The following is a 22,177-nucleotide window of genomic DNA, read 5'->3' as shown; positions in this document are numbered from 1 at the left end:
CCTGAAGACCCACACTCAATGCTTTAGGAACAGCTTTTTCCCCTCCACCATCAGATTTCTGAACAGTCCATGACCACTACCTTGTTATTCCTCATAGTATTGTTTATGTCTTGCACTGTACTGGTGCCACAAACAACAACTTTCATGACATATGTCAGTGATAATAAAACCTGATTCTGATTCCTATTCTGCCTGGCCAGCCTACAACCTGGCAGTACGAACGTTGAATTCCCCAACTTCCCGTAACGAGTCCCCCTCCGTCCCTTTTCTCTTTCCTCTCTCTTCATGATCCACCTGGCCCCCATCACCATACCTCCCCCCCACCCGCTCCATCTGTCCATCGACCACACACTCCTCCCACGTTCCCGTGTCCTCTGCCCTCCCTACCTCCCTCCCTTTATTCCATGCTCCACCTTCCTCTCCTATCAGATTCCACCTTCAGCTCTTTGTCACTTCCACCTATCACTTTCCACTCCTGACACCATTCTCTCCTCCCCCATCTGTCTAGCACCCTCCACCTCACCTGGATCCACCTATCGCCTGCCGGCTCTTGCTTCACCCCTTCCCTCCAGCTTTTTATAATGGCTATCTTCCCTCTATCTTTCAGTTCAGATGAAGGGTCTTGACTGTCCATTTCCCTCGATAGATACTCACTGAGTTCCTCCGACGTTTTGTGTGTTGCTACAGATTCCAATATCTGTAATCACTTGTCACTATGTGTTCGATGTTTTGATACTTCAGAACTTACCTCAAGTTTTTGTTTCACATGTAAGATTTTATTATTGGACAACGACAATAATTGACAATCCTAAATTAAAGCATGAAATTGCTTTACATATAGAGTCATAGAATACAGAAAAAGATCTTTCATCCCATTATGACAGAACCCGAAGTCAGGATTGAACCAAAGTCTCTAGAGTTATGAGGCCACTGTGTTGCCCCTTGTACCGATCAACCTTCTTGCAAACAAATGTAAGTTGTAATACTACTTCACTAGTTTCTGAGCAGTGAGGAGTCTTCACGCTATTGGTGGCTTGTGTGAGAACTTTCCACAACCTGTAGCGGGCTTCCCATCCTACTCATGTTAACGCAACACATGGCAAAATGCCTTCAGCAAAAGCTGATGCACAGAAACACCTTTAAATGTTGACTGTGGAGTTCAGGTTCCTATGCTGTAGTACAAAGCAAGGAATAATAGTTCAATATGCTACATAGATTAATGGATATATGAAAGAAACAGGATGTATTTAGTCCTAAATATTCAATGTTCGATAAAACTCTCAAAGGAATCCCTCACTGACCTCCAGGATCATCTTTATTAATCCAGTGTGTGCACATAAAATTAATTTTGACCTGTCTTAGTTTTATGAAAAGTGATGCGCTTTTCATTGAATGAGATTTGTTGATGGAGATGAGCAATAATTCAGAAGGAGTGGTATTAGACATATAACGTGAAGATTGGCAAACAACAGAAATGCAACCTTCTACTACTACTACCACTACTCAGTTCCTCAGACGTGTTGTGAAAACCCCAATGATTCCTTGGTAATTGAATTCTCCCTGTGATTAACCATCACATCATATCTTAAGCAGTGTAATTTGAAAAGGTATGTATAAAATATTCTATTTTTCTATAAAATAAGGGTTTATAAATATTAATATTCCTAATGAATATATGTGCACATAGATCTTATTTGCAATTACTGTACAAGTAACATATTGCCAAAATATCTGTGGGAGGAACTTAAAAGAGCATTTAGCAATGTAACTAGCAGGTATTAGCAGGATTATTTAAATGACGCTATGCTTAAAAAATGTTTCCAGAATCCAAAAAAAGGCCAGAATATTAAATGTAAGAACTATATCTTGCTTTAGGACCCTAGAAATGAGATGAGAATCTCTGGTCTTTTATGGACAATCAGGCTGCAAAATTTGGATGTGCAGTGCCCAGCCTAGATTTGTTTCCATTATGCTGTACAAATAACAGGTGCACAATCTTAGTTCAAATCATGCCAGGCACCATACTGGGAAGACTTTAGGGTCTCTGCTCAAAGCATAAAGAGTAGGAAGATTGTGACGTCAATCAGTGTGCAATGCTGATGAATTAACCCCAGCACTGCCAAATTGTACCTCAAATGCATCTAAATGCCATGAATTAACTTTGCATAGCTGACCAGGGTTCAGCAGTAGGAAGAAGCCCTCACCAACCTTATGTAAAGACATCCATCAATTACCTGCAGGTTAGCTGCAGGTTGATTTCTACCAAATGTGGCTTTGTATCAACTGGTATTTGTTTCCTAAAGGTGTTAATGTCTGCAGGGAGTAGTGGGACAAGAGTTAGAGGAGCTTTTGACTTCTGCAACTAAGAAGTTAAACCCAGGCATGGGTGTTTTAGTAGCTATTCCCCCAGGAATACAGAATTGTTGGGAGAATGGATCAAGGAGGTGGAGCAGATGACCACAAGAGCTCTCGGTAGTTGACAATATCTTCAGGGTCTTTAAGGAGCAATTCTCCCATCTGAACCTTTGCACAAGGCATCCACATTTAAGACATTCTCACTGAAATATGCACAAATTCCAGTGCAACCCTAACTGTAGATCCTTGCAAGGACTGTATGGCCAGTGGCTGTCAAGATCATGGTGACCATGAAACTCCATGCATTAGGCTCCTTCCGGGCTGCAACTGGGGATAGAATCAGAAATTAGGATATGTGAAACCATGTTGTATATTCCAGGTTACAGACATTCTCTCTCCCAAGAGTTGTATGCACATGATTTTCCAGACAGTGGCATGTAAGCTATGAGGGTTGCAAGTTCCCTGACACGCAGAGTGCCATTGAATATAGTACCCAGACCTGTGTAGCTTCTACTTGTGCTGCACTGGGAGTTGTGTCAGCAGCCATCAGGCACTGCATGATGCCTAGTCTGCTAGTGCACAAAAGGTATTACCCAACACTTTCTCAACTTGCTTCTCAGGTCTCCTTTAAATCTTTATCTGCTCCTTAAACCCATGCCCTCTAGTCTTAGGCTCCTCTACCCTTGGAAAAATACTGTGATAATCCATCTTATCTATGTCCCTCATGATTTTATAAACTTCTAAATGGTCACCCCTCAGCCACCTTCACTCCAGGGAAAACAGTCCAGCCTATCCAATCTCTTCTTATAACTCAAGCTCTCCAGTCCCGGCAACTTCCTTGTGAATCTTTTCTGCACCCTCTCTGGCTTAATCACATGAGTTGGAATGATGAATGGAGGGAAGTGGGATGTGCAGAGGAGGATTTGGCATGAGCACACAGTGGTCTTACCCACACCAATGGTCATCGATTTCATAATGGCTAGTCTAATTATCGTGAATATTTTTCCTCCAGGATGGGATGAGTTGGGGAGTTGTGTCCCGCTAGTTAGCTGCATTTGCTGCAAGAGCTGTTCTGCAAGAGAGAGGGAAATGGATTAGTGAGTATCATACATTGTGTTCGAGTGATATGCCAGTCATAGTTGAATTGCTAGCATTATGTATAAGCTGTGGGATGTTGATATGAAGCTTGGAGTAATGGAAAGGACACACAGAGGCTGTCCTGTTTAATAGAGAATGTTGGCAGGTGAATGGCGGGGACACTGAGCATTGAGCAGTGCCTGAGACAGGTTGTGCTGTTTAGCAAGACGTTGAACTTGAATTACATTCACTTACCCTGATTACATGCTTGAAGCCATTGAACTTCTTATGGCTTGGCATTCAGTATCTCGGGGTTTGACTCCCGATATTTATTTTTTACCACTAACTCCTCTGATTGCTAGAGACTCGCCTTCTATACATGGAAGTCTCTCCAACTCTTTACTCCTCTATTGCTACACCCAGAAATCACCAGCCATATATCACATATTTCCTTCCAAGTCACAAGCAGTCTTCACAATCATTTCCACTATTTGCTACAGCTGCTATGGAACTGCCATTTAAGAGATGCAGACTGGCTTTAAGCAGTGCAGACTAACTTGAACAGTTCCAGCTACTCACAAAATGGAGCCCCTGCTGAAGTGAAAAGGCAAGCAGCAGTAATGCAGCATTAGCTGATGCTGAAATCATTATCAGGAGCAGGCAGAACAAATTTGGTTTGCTGCCTGCACTGGTTCCAATTTGAATAGAGTAATCATGCATTTTAGTCTCTTGTTTGTTTTCTGGCATTGCCAATATAGTCCCTAGAAACTTATCAAACAACTTTTATAGACCCCAAACAAAAATCTTTCCTTTTAATGGAATGGGCCTTGCTGACTAATGCTGGGGATCTGAATGGAACCCCCAGCCTTTAAGTATTTAAATAGCAGTGAGTCTTGGATATTTATGCATGTACTGTCAAAGGTGGAAGTCCCGAACATAATGACAAAACTTGGGATGCTGGATTTGTCGGTTTACTCTGCTGCTGAGCACCACATGGCATCAATGCAGCAGTGGTATCCAGTCTCAGTAAGATTCCTTGATATTACACAATAAAATCTCTTCTCGGACCTGATGTCAGGATCTGAGATGCCATTGATATCATTGTGGATTCTATGGCATTGGATCAAGAATAGGCAGAAGGTGAATTACTGGTTCCAAATCATCTTACAATAAATTATTTGTGTTCTAAGACATACTTGTTCTGACCAACTTGATGATTTTAATTTTATAAAACATTCTAATAATATTTTATTTTTAATTATCTACTATTATATTGCTAACTTTAATGTTTCTGAATGTGAGTAACATTTAAAATCTAATGAAGTTACTCACTGCTTTTACAATTGACAAAGTTGGCTGTCAAATGCTGTCCTGGCTGTTTCAAAGCAGGGTCTCTTCACAGAACCACTGGAGACTTTCCAGCCACTATGACTACACTGCTGGAACCTGGGCTGCTCTGGGTCATTATGATTAGGGCTCAGCGTTCCGACTAGATAAGTACAGCTGTAGGGGTACAGGGAGCAGTGGTTCCAAACAGGAGGATCTGGTTCACTGTAACTTAGACAGTGCCTCCAGAGTTGCCTTACTGAATAGTAATAACAGTTAAAGTTAGGCACTCAAGGAAATCTGGAGCTTGAACCAACAAGCCCAGGAGAGAGAATGCTATCCCCAGAACATAGCCAACATTTTGAGTGTCAAACAAATCAATTTTCAATTCACAGGATCATAATTATGATCGCATTTCAGGATTAGAATTACCTTTTACTATTTTTCAGTCTTCTAGTGCAATCCCAATATTAGCAGAGTTTTGAAAAAAGAAAAAAAGTCCCAATTCCTTGGCCCTACTCATTTAATAAATCCCATGCTGGCCATGTACCTGGCATAGAGCACATTTGTTAATGTGGAATCTAACCAGCTCCCATTTTAAGATATATATTTTCCAAAACTATTTAGACAAAAACACCAACAATAAATGAAATGGATGAGGAATGTAGTTAAACAGTGGTTGGTCCAAGTTTTAGAAGTATTTCTGTTTTCTTTACTATTGTACCACATTAAGGCAATAACTAAAATAAATAGTTGTAAAACAGTTGTTAAAAAACAAAATTTATAGACCAATATACATACATTGTGCATGTACTTCAGGCACTGAGCAAGGAAACAATTTGATGTTTCAGTGAATCCCAGATTAGTATTTGATAAATGGAGTTCTTTTCCACCTGTTCTACTCAAGCTGTATTAATATCAGAAATATGAAAATTTTTACATTATTCCCTTTCTTACAGATGTTATCCTTGTGAAAAAAAACACCACCAGAAAACCTTGTTTGATCAAGTACCTTTGAAGCATATTCTTTTTGCAATGATATTGGAAGTAACAAAAACTAGTTATAAAACTTCAGCAATGCTAGATTTTATTCTGGACATTTAAAAATATAATGTATCTTCAAAAGGAAAAAGCCTGTGAAGGCCATCAAAAAGGAACTATAATTTATTTGCAGTCCTGTTGCCCGCCAGATTCATTTATTTTCTGTTGTTGAGGCAATTTTTCCCCTTATCTGCTCTTCTAGATTTTGTATGAAAAATATCATAAATGCTCAGAAAGTGAAGACTATCAGCTGTCTGCAGAATTTGTTTATGCATTTTTATTTTCTGTTGCTATTCCCATTCTTATATTTCAAAGTGAGAGGAAAAGTAATGTAACTGTTGTTCTTCATGAGTCATCAGTTTGTACATAAATAGTGAAAAGAACAAGCTAATTTTAGGGAATTAAATTTGTACCCAATAATTTGTTTTTAGATAGCCTCCTCCCTAATAATAACCAATCTAGCCTCCTAGATTGGTTACTATTAGTAAATAAATAGCTGAGAAATAAATGTGTACGAAAGAAGCCAAGCTCAATGAGCGTCTCATTTACCTCATCAGAGCATACAAATTTTCAACAAAAGAAGCATAAATATTAAAATCTCTATATTTCACCAGGAATCCTCAAAGGAAGCATGACTGGTAGATAATTTACTTGTATTTTTTTCTTGTGTTAAATTGGTTTTAATAATGGCATGTTAGATATTCTCAATACTTAGACAATAAACTCAACTATGAACTTGACTTTGATATTCATCAACATTTGCGTGTGTGTTAAACATGCCACACAAAAGCCTGTGTGCATTGCACACTGTCTCCAAAACATGATTTCATTGCAGGCAATGGAAATTGACTTAGGAAGCAGAATACACTGTGTGCATGCCAGTATACGGTCGGTTTAGGCCTAGGAAGTGACCAAGGATAAACTTCCACCCTTATCTACAGGTGCCTTTACATGTACTCTCTTATATATGAGGAACACTCTTGAATACATAGAGAGCCCTCAAATTCTCTCAGCAGTTACCAAGAGTCCATTACCAGAAACCTTGCAGATAATGCAAATGAGACTGAAAATTATTTGTTCTCCTTGTTTTACTTATTGATTGTATTGAGAAGGATATTAACAACAGTGTAAATCCTGCTAATATTTTTAGATGTTGGAAATGCCCATTGTGGATTTTCATAGGTAGAAGTAACAGAAAAATTATAATTTAATGGTTATGCTCATTCAAAGTAAGAAATAACATAAGAATTGGAAACAGCAGTAGGATATTCAGCCACTCAGGCCTGCTCCGCCATTCAATAAAACCACAGTTCATCTTTTACCCCAATGCCACTTTCCTGCCATATCCTTTGATTCTCTTAATATCTAAAAATCTTTTGATCTCTGACTTAAATGAACTCAGGAAATGATCACTCTCAGCCATCTCAGGGTAATGAATTCAAAGACTCTCTTGAAAGTTATTCTCACCTCTGAACTTTAGTTTGAGCCTGTGACCCCAGGTTCTAAGCTCACCAATTGGGGGAAACATTAATATCGCACCTACCCTGTCAAGCCCCCTATCTGATTGAGATTAGCTTTCATTCTTCTAAACTGAGACAGAGATGAAGATCAATATTCATTTTCTACAATAGCAAGATTTATATCAGAATTAGAAGGATCAAGGTTATCTTCAAAATTGGATCTCACTCATGCATATCATGAATGTTGACAGAGATAGTCAGCTGTACTTAACCATCAACGTATGCTAAAGTCTGTACACATACACAACCTTATCCTATGGAATTATGTCTTCAATCAAGATTTTCCTGGGAATGAGGAGTAAAATTTTGCAAAGGTGGATCATTGTTTGCGTAACCAAGATATCAGTAGATTGCCATGAAGAGAGAAGAGGAAAGTCTTCTGATTTTGGAGGAAACACTCAGGAGATTGCATGAGCTCCATGGGGAGTTCAAGTGCAGTGGTTTAATGATTGCTGTTGATGGCCTGCAACTGATGAAGGAAACGGATGAGGTCAATTACAGTGCACCAAGACCGAAAAATAGACCAGATCTAAAATTAGTTCCAGGGAAGGTGCAGCATTTTGTGCAATTTCAGGCAGGTCATGCAATGGTGTTTAAATTAGTCGAAAAAAGATGTGAAATGGATGTGGAACAAGGAGCAACAAAGTGTATTTGATGAATGTAAGAAAAGCTTAGCAAATGAAATTCTCCTTGTACCTTATGATACAAGGCATTAATTGGAGTCGCTGTGTGATGCCTAGGGATACGGTTCAGGTCCAGTGATAAGCCACTGGATGATGAATTAAATAAACCCAAGCTTTCACTTCTTATTCTCTCACAAGATCTAAGGGTAATAATGCAAAACTGAGCAGGAAGCACATGGAAACATGTTTGAAATCAAGAAAGTCTATAACACTTCTCGCTGCCTCAGTAAAGCAGCCAGCATAATCAAAGACCCCACCCACCCCGGACATTCTCTCTTCTCCCTCCTCCCATCGGGCAGGAGGTACAAAAGCCTGAAAGTATATACCACCAGGCTCAAGGACAGCTTCTATCCCACTGTTATAAGACTATTGAATGGTTCCTTAGTACAATATGATGGACTCTTGACCTCATAATCTACCTCGTTATGACTTTGACCTTATTGTCTACCTGCACTGCACTTTCTCTGTAACTGTAAAACTTTATTCTGCATTCTGTTATTGTTTTATGTTGTACTATCTCAATGTACTGTTGTAATGAATTGATCTGTATGAACTGTATGCAAGGCAAGTTTTTCATTGTACCTTGGTACATGTGACAATAATAATCCAGTTGAGGTTAATCCTTTACCTTGGTAATCAGTCATAAATCACTACTAGCAACATTAGGTCCCAAATCAACAATACCTACCAAGGAAGCATCAAGTCCAAAAAAGCCTGACAAAAAAATTGAAACTTCTTTGAGTTCAAAACCAGAATGAAAGAGTTTAAAAGTCAATTCAATACCAAAGTCCATAAGGAGAAAGGGAAAACATCAAAAACGTTCCTTGGTTGAATTTATAATCAAGTTTTAAACTCAAAGAAGTTTCTGTTTCTTTGTCAGACTCACTTGAGTTTAATAATTCCATTCCTGAAGTCTGCACTGGATCCAACTCAGAAACAACTTCATATTTGAGTAGTTTGACATCAAGACTTGGTTTACGTCTGACAGAGGTAATCTGATCTTCATGAACACTTTAGATTTTGTTCATTGAATATAACATGTATAAATAGATATTCAATTTAGTTTTTGGTAATGATAAGGGGTAAAAAGAAACCCTACAAAGTAAATTCAGTAGAGACAGTTAATGGTAAATTGTGTGAGGAAAATTAGGTATTATGTGAACCCTTACTGTCCTCAACAGTTTGCACAAGAAATAGTATTAATTGCCCATTTTAATTTCTCTTATATGCATATAGTTAGCTAGTTTAACTGGTACTGTACTAACTGATAATGGTTTATTGATGTTGCAGGATTTATGTGTGAGAATTGATGCAGGTTGTAAAATGCTATTTTAAAATGTAGAAATGTAAATTGACACTTAAAGTTCAATGTTAGAAGAAGCAACTTAATGATTTAGCATCCAGCCAGACTCAATATAATGGCTTCAATGTCTTATTAAGAAAGAAGAGAAAAAATATTTATATAATGTCTTTTATGACTTCAGGAAACCCAACCAGAACAATGAGATTTATTTTGTGTTGTGGAGGTTTTTGGTCCTTCAGAGAGTACTGGTGCCTTGTCATTTGCACTATAGGTCTTCAGATAAGTAAAAGCACTCTATAGCCAAAGAAGCCTGGTTTTGAAATGCAGTCACCATTGTAATGTAGAAAAGATGTCAGATAATTTACACATAGCAAACCCACAAACATGTGTTCAGTTCCAGATAATTTGACCTTTGTGATTTTGGTTGAAGGATGAACATTGGCCAGCACACTAGGTCATGTTTCAATATATTTTTAACATCAATGACATTCACTTTACATTTAGTTTCACTTCAGTAAACAGCATCAGAAAATTCCCATGATAGAGGAATTATTTCACTGATGTACTTATTATTCAAATGTGTTTTCATGGCAAAACAAATATGAATGCTGCTTCTTAGTCCTGAAAATTGTCAGTTTGGTCAGAAGTGCTCAATATTGCTATGGAAATAATTCTGAATTTGTCTCTCTTTGAAGTTCAAGAAGCCATTATATAAAGCATTTTGCTTTGTCCCAATTTATAAATTTCTAGATCATAGTGTCACAGAGCAGGTTAAAATGAGAACATGTACAGAATTTTAAAAGTAGTGAATTTATGATGCTGGTGATTTTGCTTTATATTACAATACTCTAAAAGCATATTATTAATGTACTGATATAATTATGTCATTTTCAATCTATCTATATTAAAAGCCTTATACACAGCACATCTTTTCTGTTAGAAACACTGACTTCCTGCTATTGTATTTTTGTGATGCAGACCACCAATGAGAATGTGCTGAGGATTTATGAAGATATCCTATCCTCCAGGGCAGTCAGTAGGCCATCCCAGTGCATATAGAACAAAGAAGAGAAAGTCCAACAAATCAAATTATCCAAGAGCAAAAACATTACAGATGCTGGAAATCTGAAATTAAGTAAAAAATAGTGGGCAGAGAAATAAAGCTAGCATCTGGTATCAGAACTGGCAATAAAGTGGGTTTTCAGATGCAGATAAAGGGGAAAAGAGGAGAGAGCTCGAAGAAAAATATTCTTGTTGTCTTCTGTCCTATTACAGACATTCCGTTGTGTCTCCCAGCTATACAACCATAACAGGCATGTAACTTAAATACTTTACATGACAGTCATTAACAAATTTCTTCTCTCTTGCAGGACAGGACAGCACATAATCAGAAGCAGCAGCTAACTACCAGGGAAAAGGTATGACCATACGATCTTATCCACTTTACTGAGAACATGGTCAGTGGTGGGCTGGAATAATAGAGGGTGAAAGATGCTCAAATATAATAGGTGAATAGATAGTTAGAATCTATTCCATGGACAGGGGAATCTAGAACTAGAGGGCACAGGTTTAAGGTGAAAAGGTTAAAAGAGGATCTGAGGTGCAAATTTTTCACATGGAAGGTTGTGAATATCTAGAATGAGCTGCCAGAGGAGAAGGTGGAGGCAAATAAGATTATGTTTAAAAAGTATTTGGACAGGTATGTGGATAGGAAAGACACAGAGGGAGATGGGCCTAATGCGGGTAAATAGGGTTAGTGTTGATAGGCATCATGGACGAAGTGAGCCAAAACGGCTCGTTTCCATGCTGTATGATACTATGATTCTTGCTTTTCTCACTCTCATTTCACAATTGCTTCTGATTTGCAAACTACTCATTGTGTAATCATGCACCTACTAACGTCCTCACCTCAATGCAAGCCTACCCTTGAACCTTTCTCATTCCCATTGACCAAGAGCTGTAATCTGGCAGAAGGTAGTAGGAATGAAGGAGAAGTAGCGCCTTCACTTGGCTTAACATGCCTGTCACCAGCTGAGGTACCAACACAGTCTACAATTTGGAGGTGATATCCATGCTTCATTAGAACCCCCAGCATGCGGATTGTGGAGAAGGAAGTGGGAAATAGTGCTGCTGGTGTCAGCTATCCAAAGGATGAGGTACCTTGTGGTTCTACTCCAGAAAAAATCAGATGTGGTCTTTGATGGGGCAGACTTCAGAAGGTGAAATACTTGGGGTGTTGGTAGGCTTTTCAGAAAGCATGTGGGCAACGTCAAAGAACATGGAGGAGGCCTAACCAACCCATCGTAACTAACTCATCATACATGTCAATAGGCATGTATTTTGCATAGCTGTAGAGGTTGGTTGCTTTGACAGTTATACGTACATTGATATGATGTCCTATGTTGCAGTTTGACCCATTTAACATCCAAGTGACATTGGTTATGGAGCCAAAGTTAGCACCTTGCATCTTTTTCAACATTATTGCTTTTAAGATGAACTGGTTGCTAAAAGGCTGCTTAAACATAATGGATTAGAAATCAGCCTCTAAAGTTCCCACTTTATGGATATAAATTAGTCAGACTGATTTCCAGTTCCAGGGGTCAACATCCAGGATCCCAAGGAACCCAAAGGATTTCATATTACATTGGGTCATTTTTGAGGAGCCCCTGGGAACAAGTGCTGGGTTCCTACATAAGTAGATATGGGGCCAATCTGTTCTTCGTCATCATTTTGAAGTAGCAAACTTTTCTTTAATCCTTCAGGAAAATATAACTTCAGGCAACTGGAAATTAAGTGCGTGAAAACCCACAATTGGGTCAGAAGAGTAGAAAAATGTAATAGAACAGGTATAGAACATTGACTTTGGATTTCCTGTCTTGTCTTTTTTATTTGTAATCCATTCAGACTAATCCTTCTCCCATCTATCAATACTGATATGTCCTGTATTCAGGAAAGATTTGATTTATTAAGGACTTCTTTTTACCATTTTTATCACTGAAAATGTTTGTTCAGTTTATTTGGATCATTCAGTTTTATTGTAAAGGGACATTGATGGATTAAGTGCGATTGTGGGGAGCAAGAGGTCACCTATTTCAGACCTGAGAAAGGCGGATTAAATTATTTCCTAACTGGTGAGAAGCTGGGAGATGCAGAGAGATTTCTGCATTTGGAAAACACTAAAAGCTAGTGAAGGGGTAGGCACAATAATTTAAAAGACTAATGGAATGTTAGCCTTTGGCTCAAGAGAACTGGAAAATAATGTGATGGGTGTTAAGGCACAATTGTATGAAGCTCTGGCTAGAAAAGACTATTTTTAGAGTTTTGCTTTCAGCTCTGGATTACAAACCACTGGAACAATATATATTACTTGCAGTGCAAATTCACCAGGGTGATACTATGTTAGAAGGATAGAACCAAGAGGCAGGTTACATGGACTGTCAATATTGCCATTAATATGGAAAAATAAATGCTGATCTGAATAAAGTGTTTTACAGATTAGGGAGAAAGGATTTCCTCTGGTGCTGATGGCAACAGGGAGTGGGATTCAGATAATGAAATTAGGTCTATGACGAGGAGCAAGGGATCTGTATCCTTGTTGCATTCCCTGTGAGTACCCAGATTCAGACTTGGCCACTAATTGAATGGGAGGCCATCTGGAAATAGTCCCTGCGAGATGCTTGCTACCTGGGGAATCTAATGATCCTAACAGCAGACTGAATTCAACAGAAACCTCCATCACATTGCAAATACTAAAGAAAAGCAGCTGGAACATTTGAGACCAATACCAGGACTTGCTTCTTTACACAAAGGGTAACATAGACCTAGTAGTGGGCAAAGTGGGTGAACTGGATTTATCTTGGAGCTGGACGGATGAGGCCCTGAGCAGACATTACCACCCTGTGACCTTTATTTCCCATCACGAAAGAAGCCATAGACCGTGATTTTCAGTAAATGGTATAACAGAGTTGATGAGCTTAATAGTCAGAACCTGCTTCTACATACTAATTTTCCCATGGCTTGTGTAATCCTGGTGCACCGTAATCGTTGAAGAAAATTATTATTGAAAACTTGTAAAGCCGCAATCTGGTAAAAAAATATTGCTGAACTAAACAGTGACCATGGTTGGTTATTCCATTTTTAAAAAGTATCTAATAGTGGTGCAAAATCAGAAATTCAATATTTCTCTGACTGGTTATCAATACACAATAAAATGGAAGGCAGATAAGCACAGGTTTCTTTATTGCTGAACATTATAACTTGGCTCAATAAGTATGTATTTCTAAGATTAATGTCATTTCAGCTATCAAATTATTTTTGCTGCAGGTGCATTGGACTTTGGAATCCTGCCTTGCCTGTTGGATACAATGTGGTGGTAAGTGTAATTTTACAGTGTCATAATAACTGATGCACGAAATGCCTCCAGGAAGAATCAGAACCTGCTTTCACGGTAATTTGAGGTACTTACTTGTGCCTTCATTACAGGTTAAATGCCGTGTATTTGAATTAGTTCCTTGTGAGTGCTGAAACTCTGCAAATGGCTTTGGTTTAGTTTTGTATTTCTTCTACAGATGACACTTACAGCATAATGAAATGTAATTAATATTTGTACCAAATAGGACTACATTGTTGGATCGAATGTTAATTTAATCTTAAAGTTCATTCAAGAGATAAAATAACCCAGTTTATAGCCAAAGAAATACTGCTATTGCAATATGTGATTGAGGTGCACCAGTTTCCTGGAAGCATACAGATGATCAGTAAGTAGCAGTACTGAATTTCAGATGCAGCTTTCAAAAAGGAGAGACATCCTATAACCCCAGGCAGTCTTCTCGGTCAATAATGTATTAAAGTGAGCCAAGGTTGCACTCAGGGCTTATGCTGTAAGTGAAGCACTCAGAACATGAATGTAATGCCACAAAAGGTTTAATAGTCTGACAAGGTTGAGGTGAGTGAATAATGTACTCAACAATCCTTATCTTCTCGCAATGACATCTCAAGCATCACATATCAGTAGGTTAATTGGCCAATGTAAATTGCCCCAGTGTGTAGCTGAATGGTAGAACTGGTGGGGTTGGAAGTTGAAAGGAACGTGGGGATTAGTGTAGGATTAATGTTAATAGCTGTTTGATGATTGAAACAGTCTCGGTGGGCCAAAGGGCTTGTTTACATGCTATATGATCCAATGACTCTGCTGTTCCATGTGATACGCCACTGTTACAAGTCCAATAACATTCTCCGCCAATCAGCCCTCTTCTTCCTCACTACTTCCTAGTGCAACTTAACACTACCTTCTGGTTCAAACTCATATCTCATCAGTATACTTCCAGCTACTGACCACGTCAGGAAGAATTTATTTTCTCTTGCACGATAACATGCAATTGGAGCCAGTAGCAGCTGTGTGGCTATGGGAAGGCCCATGCCCACTTGTGCTAGTGTTTGGGCCCTCTCTTCATTCTCCTGGAGGCCCAGCAGGATGGTCACTAAACTACCAATCTCTTCATTGCGAACAGATTTCTTGAATCTGATAACAGCACTTTCAAATTCCATGGACGTGGTATTCGAAGTTATGAGGAGCATTGACAGGGTAGATGGTGAGAAATTGTCCCCATGGCAAAGGTATTCATGACAAAGGGCAGAGGTTTGAGGTAAGGGATAGGAAATTTAGAGTGGATTTGCAGAAGAATTTCTTTCATCCAGAGGGTGGTTGAAATCTGGAACATACTACCAGAGGGAGGAAATTTCACAACCTTAAGAAGTAACTAGATGAGCACTTGAAATATCATGGAGAGGCCATGGTGCTGGGAAAGAAGATTAGAATTGATTGGTACTTGCTGGCTTACATGGACATGGTGGGTTGAGGGACCTGTCTCCTTGCCTCTATGACTGATGCATTCTCTAAAATTATACTTACCTCTCTAATCAATGCTATTCACAACCAATCAGCAACATGGCAGCAAATCATTGAGAATCCCTTTAAATAGCTTGTATTTCAGGTTTCTTACTACTTCTAAACAGAAGTCTACATTTGCAAGGTTATCACAAGGTGCTAGCTGTTTCTCAGCAGCGCAATTTGCTAGCTGTTTTTCGGCAGTGCAGACATCACCAACTACCTTCTCTGTGTGCATGATGCATGTATGACTGCACTATCCAAATTTCTCAGTAGAACAAGCTGCACTAAAAATATGTGCTTGCAATGCACAATGGATATTGGAAAAAATTGGTATCCATCGTACTGAAAAAAGTTGGCGCTGTGTGGCCTAATTTCACAGCTCATTACTTTAAATTATTATATTTTTTCAATTTCTTAAGTGAGTGCTTTGGCATTTTGGTATTTATGAGTAAAATTGTGTCAGCATTTTTTATGTTAATGTTTGAATTTCTGTGTCCATCTAGTGAATTTAGAAACAGTCATGCCAGCATTTCTGAATGTAAATGAGTATATATTAATAGCATGCAAATGTTCCTAAACCACTTTGATAGTAATTAAGGACAATGCTGCATCAGGTTATGTGGGTGCCACTCTATTGTCTAGCAAGGTTCAGCTTCAGCTTCCTATAGATTCAGCTTTAAAGATTACAATTCAATAGAGCTAAAATTAAGTACACATTCACAGCTAATACTTTGATGAGTGCTGTGAACTCTGTAGAGCTAGTTTGTAAATATTGTTGCAAATTAATAGGAAGGAAAAGTTCAGGCGGAGTCTGTCTTGTTCAACGTGCTTCCCCTTGCCACAGAAACCATAAGGAATAGTATTGGGATCATTTCATATTTGGGAGTGGGGGGGTTTATCCAGATGATTTTGGATATGTCAAGCCAGTACTTAGCTAACCTGCTTTGTGTTTTCTTAGCAGAATGTGAAGGTATTGGCAAAGGGCAATGGATTACAGCAGAAGATTTGGGACCAGAGGACAGATTTTAATATATTTGACATGATTGCATAATAGTTTGGGTGACAGACAGTAGCAGATAGTCATACAGGGTTGCTGCTGGTTCTGAGAAATGTAACAAAGCAAGCAATGTTGAGAACTCAACTAACTCTCATATGAATAAACAAAGGATCGGATTGTATCAAAATTAGCACAGATATGGACCAAGCTGGGAAAAAGAGTAAAAAAAACATTATGCAGACCATAAAGCCAGATTCGAAAGAATATACAAGGATGTATAAAGTACCTAGCCTAAAAATCAACCTCTTCATTAGCACGTGCCTCTGTAAAAGACATTTATACAAATCTATCTAAAAATGCACAAATTATAGATGCACACATCACAAGTAGTAAACCTTGATTTCTAATTGGTACTGAAAGTGTATTTTTAACTCTTATTCAGAAACACTTGAGGTCCCAATTATATTTGTTTACTATGCAGAAGAAAACACAAAGCATTCATGCCAATCAGTTAGTATTTGAAAATGGAATGTATAAAATAAAAAGGTGAAAGAGTTGGTCTTATTTCTAACAATATAAGTCTAATGTTGGTAACTTAGGTTCAGATGACAAGTGGGAATGTTGCATTGAAGATAAAGGATTTTCCGGTGAAATTGCAGCTGTAATTTATCTGTCCTAAGTGATGTGACAACTTTCTGACTATATCAGATTCAGCTGCCCTGTAGGACTAGAAAGTGGTGACAACATACCTTCCATCAGAAAAGGTACAACATTAATATTCAGGTGGTAGTATTATGCTTGTTTTACACAGAGTTATTAGGTCAGATACAAGGTATTTGTGCGCAAAGGCAATTTCTGCCCAAGATTTTCTCAAGGAATCTATGGTGTTATGGACTAGTAAGTTCTGGGTGTGTGCCCAAAGAATTTTTAAGAAATTACATGTCAAGTTAGGAGGCCTTGAAAGTCTCTGTTAATGGAAGGCCTCAGGAGAACCAATGGCTAAAAATAGACACGAAGAGTAAAACCCATGAGGTAAGAGCCTTTATACTATTGCCTGCAGAGCAGAACTAGCAGGATCCTCATTGGACTTCTTATCAATGTGAATGGGAGCAGGAGTAGGCCACCTGGCCCTTTAAGCCTGCTCCCCCATTCATTAAGATCATGGTTGAGGTTCTACCTAGCACCATTTTTCAGCACCATCTCTTCGGCTTTTAGGCTAAGGAAAACATACTCTCTGCATCTAGTTTGTCAAGCCATTTAAGAATTTTTCAAGGAGATTTCCTCTCATTATTCTAAACTCTACAGAATATTAAGTTCCACTCTACTCAATCTGTCTTTGTTAGGCAATCCTGTCATCTCTGGAACCAGTCTAGTGAATCTTCATTGCACTCCCTCTGTGGCACATACATCTTTCCTTAGGTAAGGAGGCCAAAAGTATACATCAGACCTCGCAAGCAGCATCAGCTGACCTGATCACTGGACCAGCAACACATCACTAACCTCGACTCCCCTCCTGAACGGCATACAATCCCTCTGAATCCCCATGAAAACTCGCAAACCCCACCAGATATCACCGCCCCTGACTACCATCAGAACCCTGCTTTCTGACCACTATTGACCCGCTAATCACCATCCAGCTACAGACACAGACCCTGACCTTCATCAAACTGACACCTTTTATTGGTGGTGATCTTTTATTTTAGAGTGGTACATTAATATCTGCTGATACCTGCTGTCACAATGGTGAATTCTGAAAGCAGGAATGATGAGGAGTTAACCATCATGGAGGACATATCTCCTGACTTAATTAGATTGAGTTTCCTTCTCTCTTGCTCACACACTGTCAGTCAGTACTGTGAATGTGTGTACTATTTAAGCCAACTTCTCTCCCTGGAGTAAATAATTTTTCTGTCAGTAATTTAAAATATTATGGTCAATGAAACAAAGTATAGATCTTTACTCAGTTTGCCTTACTTAAGTCTATGCACAATGGAGCTGACTAAAAAGGTCCAGTTATCTCCACAGTTGAATTTTATTGCAGCTCAGTTTGTGATGTGATGATTGATGGCCTGCTTTTTATGTTGATAGAACTGAATCCCAGATTTTATTGTATAAATTGTTGACCCATCAATTCACTGCCAGGCTACCACTAAGTCCATTCTGTATCCCATAGCTTGTAATATTTTCCTTAAGGGATTATTTAATTCATTTTAAAAGAATTTATAGGAGTTGCTTCAGCAATAATTATGACAGTGAACCCATGTCCTCACTTTCCTTTTAAGGCTTTTTTTTTAACTAAACTTCCTTTTAATTCTTTTGTGCTTGAATTTATACTTCCTTGATATTCTGTCAGTAATCCAAGGAAATTGTCCATCCAGTTACTCACTCCAAGCCTCACTCAAAAAAAGTACTTCTGGCAGGAATGGTGAGTGAAATCCTTCTTCGGCACTTAAGTGCATTTTTCATTCTATGAATTGAGATAAATTAGCTCAGTATAGTCCAGGGATCAAACCTGAAATCTTCTTAGTCTTTGTAGGTCATCTTCTCAGAAGTTTGGTTATCAGTGCAGATGAGCAGTTGAATTTGAGAGCTCTAATGGTTACATCTGGTTTTTAGAATGTAAAATAAGTATGATAAATTACTTTGCTCTGTGAAGAAACCTCCAGCATGCCTTGTACAAAAAAAAAGTTTTAAAATGAGTAAATTGCTACAAACTGTATTTCACACCAAGCTGACACCGTTGCCCAGAAAATGGACCATGCATGAATTCAGGTTCAAAGGGTAGTTCAGCCATAACTTTAGCTCCTTCTGACTCCACCTTTAGAAAAGTATTAGTTACTATTTTTTGATGTCAGCCTCCAGGGGCTTATTAAGTATTTGGTTTGACAGCTGTCTCTTGAAAAAACTAACTGCACCATGTGTAACATTTCTCAAAGGGCCTTGAGAAAGTACTCAGCAATTGAGTTTCAGCCAGCACCCTGGTGGCTACATCTACCTAGGCATACTGTGTCCTTCTGGTGCAGAAACAGAATGCACTTTGAACCCTTCAGTTTGAATTTTGTGCCTACGTTACTAAATCTATCATCTTTTCCCTGCTGATATGCACATATTTTTAGTATCAATTGTGGAAATGGATGAATTCAGAGAGGTTAAGGCATGGGAGGATATAGGGTAGAACAGCTTTGATTTTATATTCTTTATTCAATTATGGGATGTAGGCACTACTGAAGAGGCCTTATAAGGAGTTCCAGGAGTTTGACCCAGCAACTGTGCAATTATGGTGATTCATTTCCCAGACAGCATGTGTTAGTTGTAGGGGAACTTACAGGTGATGGTGTTCCCATCCCTCTATGTGGTTGCAGGTTTGGAAGGTGCCTTGAAAGTGGTCCAGGTGAGTGGGTTGACAAGTCTTCTGTCCTGATGGACTTTATTTTAGGGTCTTAAAATCAGTGGCTAGTGAGATAGTTGATGTTTTGGTATTAATTTTCCGAGGTATGTTTGCTGAATTTGCTAATGACATCTTGATTGACCTTCTGCAATATTTTATTACATTACTGATGATTGAGATAGATTAACTGGGTTCTAATTATGCAAGTTAGATTTCCCCTACTGTTGGTGGACAAGACATAACTGGGAAAGTTCCACATTGTTGGATAGATACTGATGTTGTAACAGTGTGCTGGGGCAGCTTGGCGGGAGGTATGGCTGATTCTGGAGCATAGCCAGAACATTAACAAATCCCCAAGTCTTTGCTGTATCTCGTCCTTTTGCCATTTCTTTATGTCACATAGACTAAAGAATTGGCTGAGGCTGGCCTCCATGATGGCAGGAACCATAGGGGGGTGGAGGGGAGGAAAGTTGGGAACTGAGAAGTATCATCCATTAAGGACATCTGACTCAATCTGTGGCTATTATCCTGTTTACATAGTTTTGTAACAGCATTCTTCACACAGAGGCCTTTAACAGTGATTGCTCAGATGGAAAGAAGAATGAACTCACACTTTTGGTGTCACATGGCTCCTCATTATTTTTGCATTACTTTAGTATGTCTTCTTGGGTTGGCTTTGCATTCTTGAAGTGACATAAAATACCATGAATTGAATACCGTGGTCTTTTGCGTAAAACCTTACTCCTTACTGGAAACATCTCTATATATCTGTTCATCAGTGTTTCATCACTATCAACTGAACTCACCATCCTTTGTTGACATCCTGCCTTCTGGAGACCATAAACCTACAGGTATGAGAGACATGAACATTGGTGAATTATATTTTTGAGGTGTATATATGACTAAAATTTAAAAGCAATAACTTAAGGTCAGATCTTACTGCACTACACGGCTAAGCAATTTGATGTACGAGATTCAGGTGCAATGTGACAGGACTATATAAGTGACAGTATTGTTGAATGTTTACAGAGATTTGTAGCAGTACCCTCAGAAACATACTGTGACAAAAATAAGAAATTTTATATCATTATATTTCATAAGAAATAGTTTGGGTACCACATAAATGGCAACAGTCTACTTTGGATCTATGATTCTTGCTTATTTCTCTTCTATGGTGAAGTGATTTCACAAGGCTGATGCAATATGCAAATAGCTTTCATTATCTGATTGATTACAAATACACTGTGTTAAATATTCATTTGTCAATGGAGTCTATCCTCAGGTGATGGGATAGACTAATGTGCAATTTTCATTTGTGATTGTATATTAACATTGTGTGCTAGTGATGTGGGAATATCCTGGGAATTAAATACATCAATCAAAAACATTATCCCATTGTTTGCAGGGTGTGAAGACCTTGTTTGCTTGACTCTTCAATAAACATTTACTTTGACATCATGGGGAGATTAGATAGATAAATTTCCCAGAGTTTGCTGTGAAAGTTCATTCTGCTGCCATCGGGTTCAGGAAAAATAGGGTTTTAGAAGTAATAGATTCATTTTTACCTTGAAATATTGTATGGGAACCTTCGATGCACCTATAACAGGCACACAGTGAATACCTTTGCCTACTTGATACTGTCACTCCTTTTAGTTACATACCTCACTTCACTGCAGGGGGTGAGATGTCGGCCTGAATTACACTGCCAATTGGACAACTCACTCATTAGGTACAAGGAGTTGGATGTATCTTAGTGTTGGGTGGACATCTTCAATAGGGGTATGGTGCTAGTTATGAAGCAGCAATGAACCTTGTTTTTTGTGTACTGACTGGTAGAAAATATCCACAGGGAGAAGACACATTTCTTTTGTTGATGTTATAAAGTCTTTAGTAAAGGAATTAAGGAGGTGGAAGAAGATGTTATTTCCATCTGACAGCCGGGAAATGAGATTCAAATGACTAAGAACCATCCATTTTGAACCTCAGATCTGAAGTGGCATTGGATGAAAATTCAGTGACCTTACTCTGGCTATTAGTATAAGACTTACAAAGAGTATAATATCCAAACAGCAAGTTGCTTACTATGTACTCTGGATTGTACTACAGATCACTTGCCTTCCCAGTTTCCCCTCTGTGTATATTGACAATTGTTTTTGGTCTGAGATCTGTGATGGAAGGAGTGGAGGTTCACTGATGGTTTTACTATGGGCACATGGGTTACTTGACATTTCCTTCATCCGTTAAAAGCAACAGAAACTGATGCTCTTGAAAAATGCTTTCTATGGTGCATTGCATCAAACTGCATCATGGCATAATAATATCATTTGAATAATCTTGTTATTTTCACTTTTAATTCACATGCTACATTAATTAATGCTACATTCCTTTGGGTACATTTTCTTCTGTGCCGAATGAGGATGAAGGAAAAGAGTGCAGAAAATGTTCCAGATTGCAACCAAAGGAAATGCGATGCATATATGTGCTGTCAAACTCTAGCCTCATCCTTTTCTGCAAGAAAAAATATCTAAAATTTAAATTAATGCCACACTATTAAAACACAGAGGCAATACTGACAAAAAAACTTCATAAAGAAAACT

General features: G+C 38.5%; 1 long non-coding RNA gene across 1 annotated transcript; it reads right to left on the bottom strand.

The window, feature by feature from the left end:
* Positions 1-2,593: 2,593 nt before the first annotated feature.
* Positions 2,594-22,041, bottom strand: LOC127578434 (uncharacterized). Its single transcript, XR_007957521.1, has 4 exons — positions 21,939-22,041; positions 20,387-20,425; positions 3,305-3,422; positions 2,594-2,682 (listed from the first exon to the last, which is right to left on the bottom strand). It is a non-coding gene; the product is annotated as an uncharacterized LOC127578434 (long non-coding RNA).
* Between the last annotated feature and the right edge of the window lie 136 nt (positions 22,042-22,177).

The sequence above is a fragment of the Pristis pectinata genome, chromosome 15, assembly GCF_009764475.1.
Source record: "Pristis pectinata isolate sPriPec2 chromosome 15, sPriPec2.1.pri, whole genome shotgun sequence".
Taxonomy (NCBI): domain Eukaryota; kingdom Metazoa; phylum Chordata; class Chondrichthyes; order Rhinopristiformes; family Pristidae; genus Pristis; species Pristis pectinata.
The sequence above is the reverse complement of the archived record's forward strand: the minus strand, read 5'-3'. Positions and strand labels throughout refer to the sequence as shown.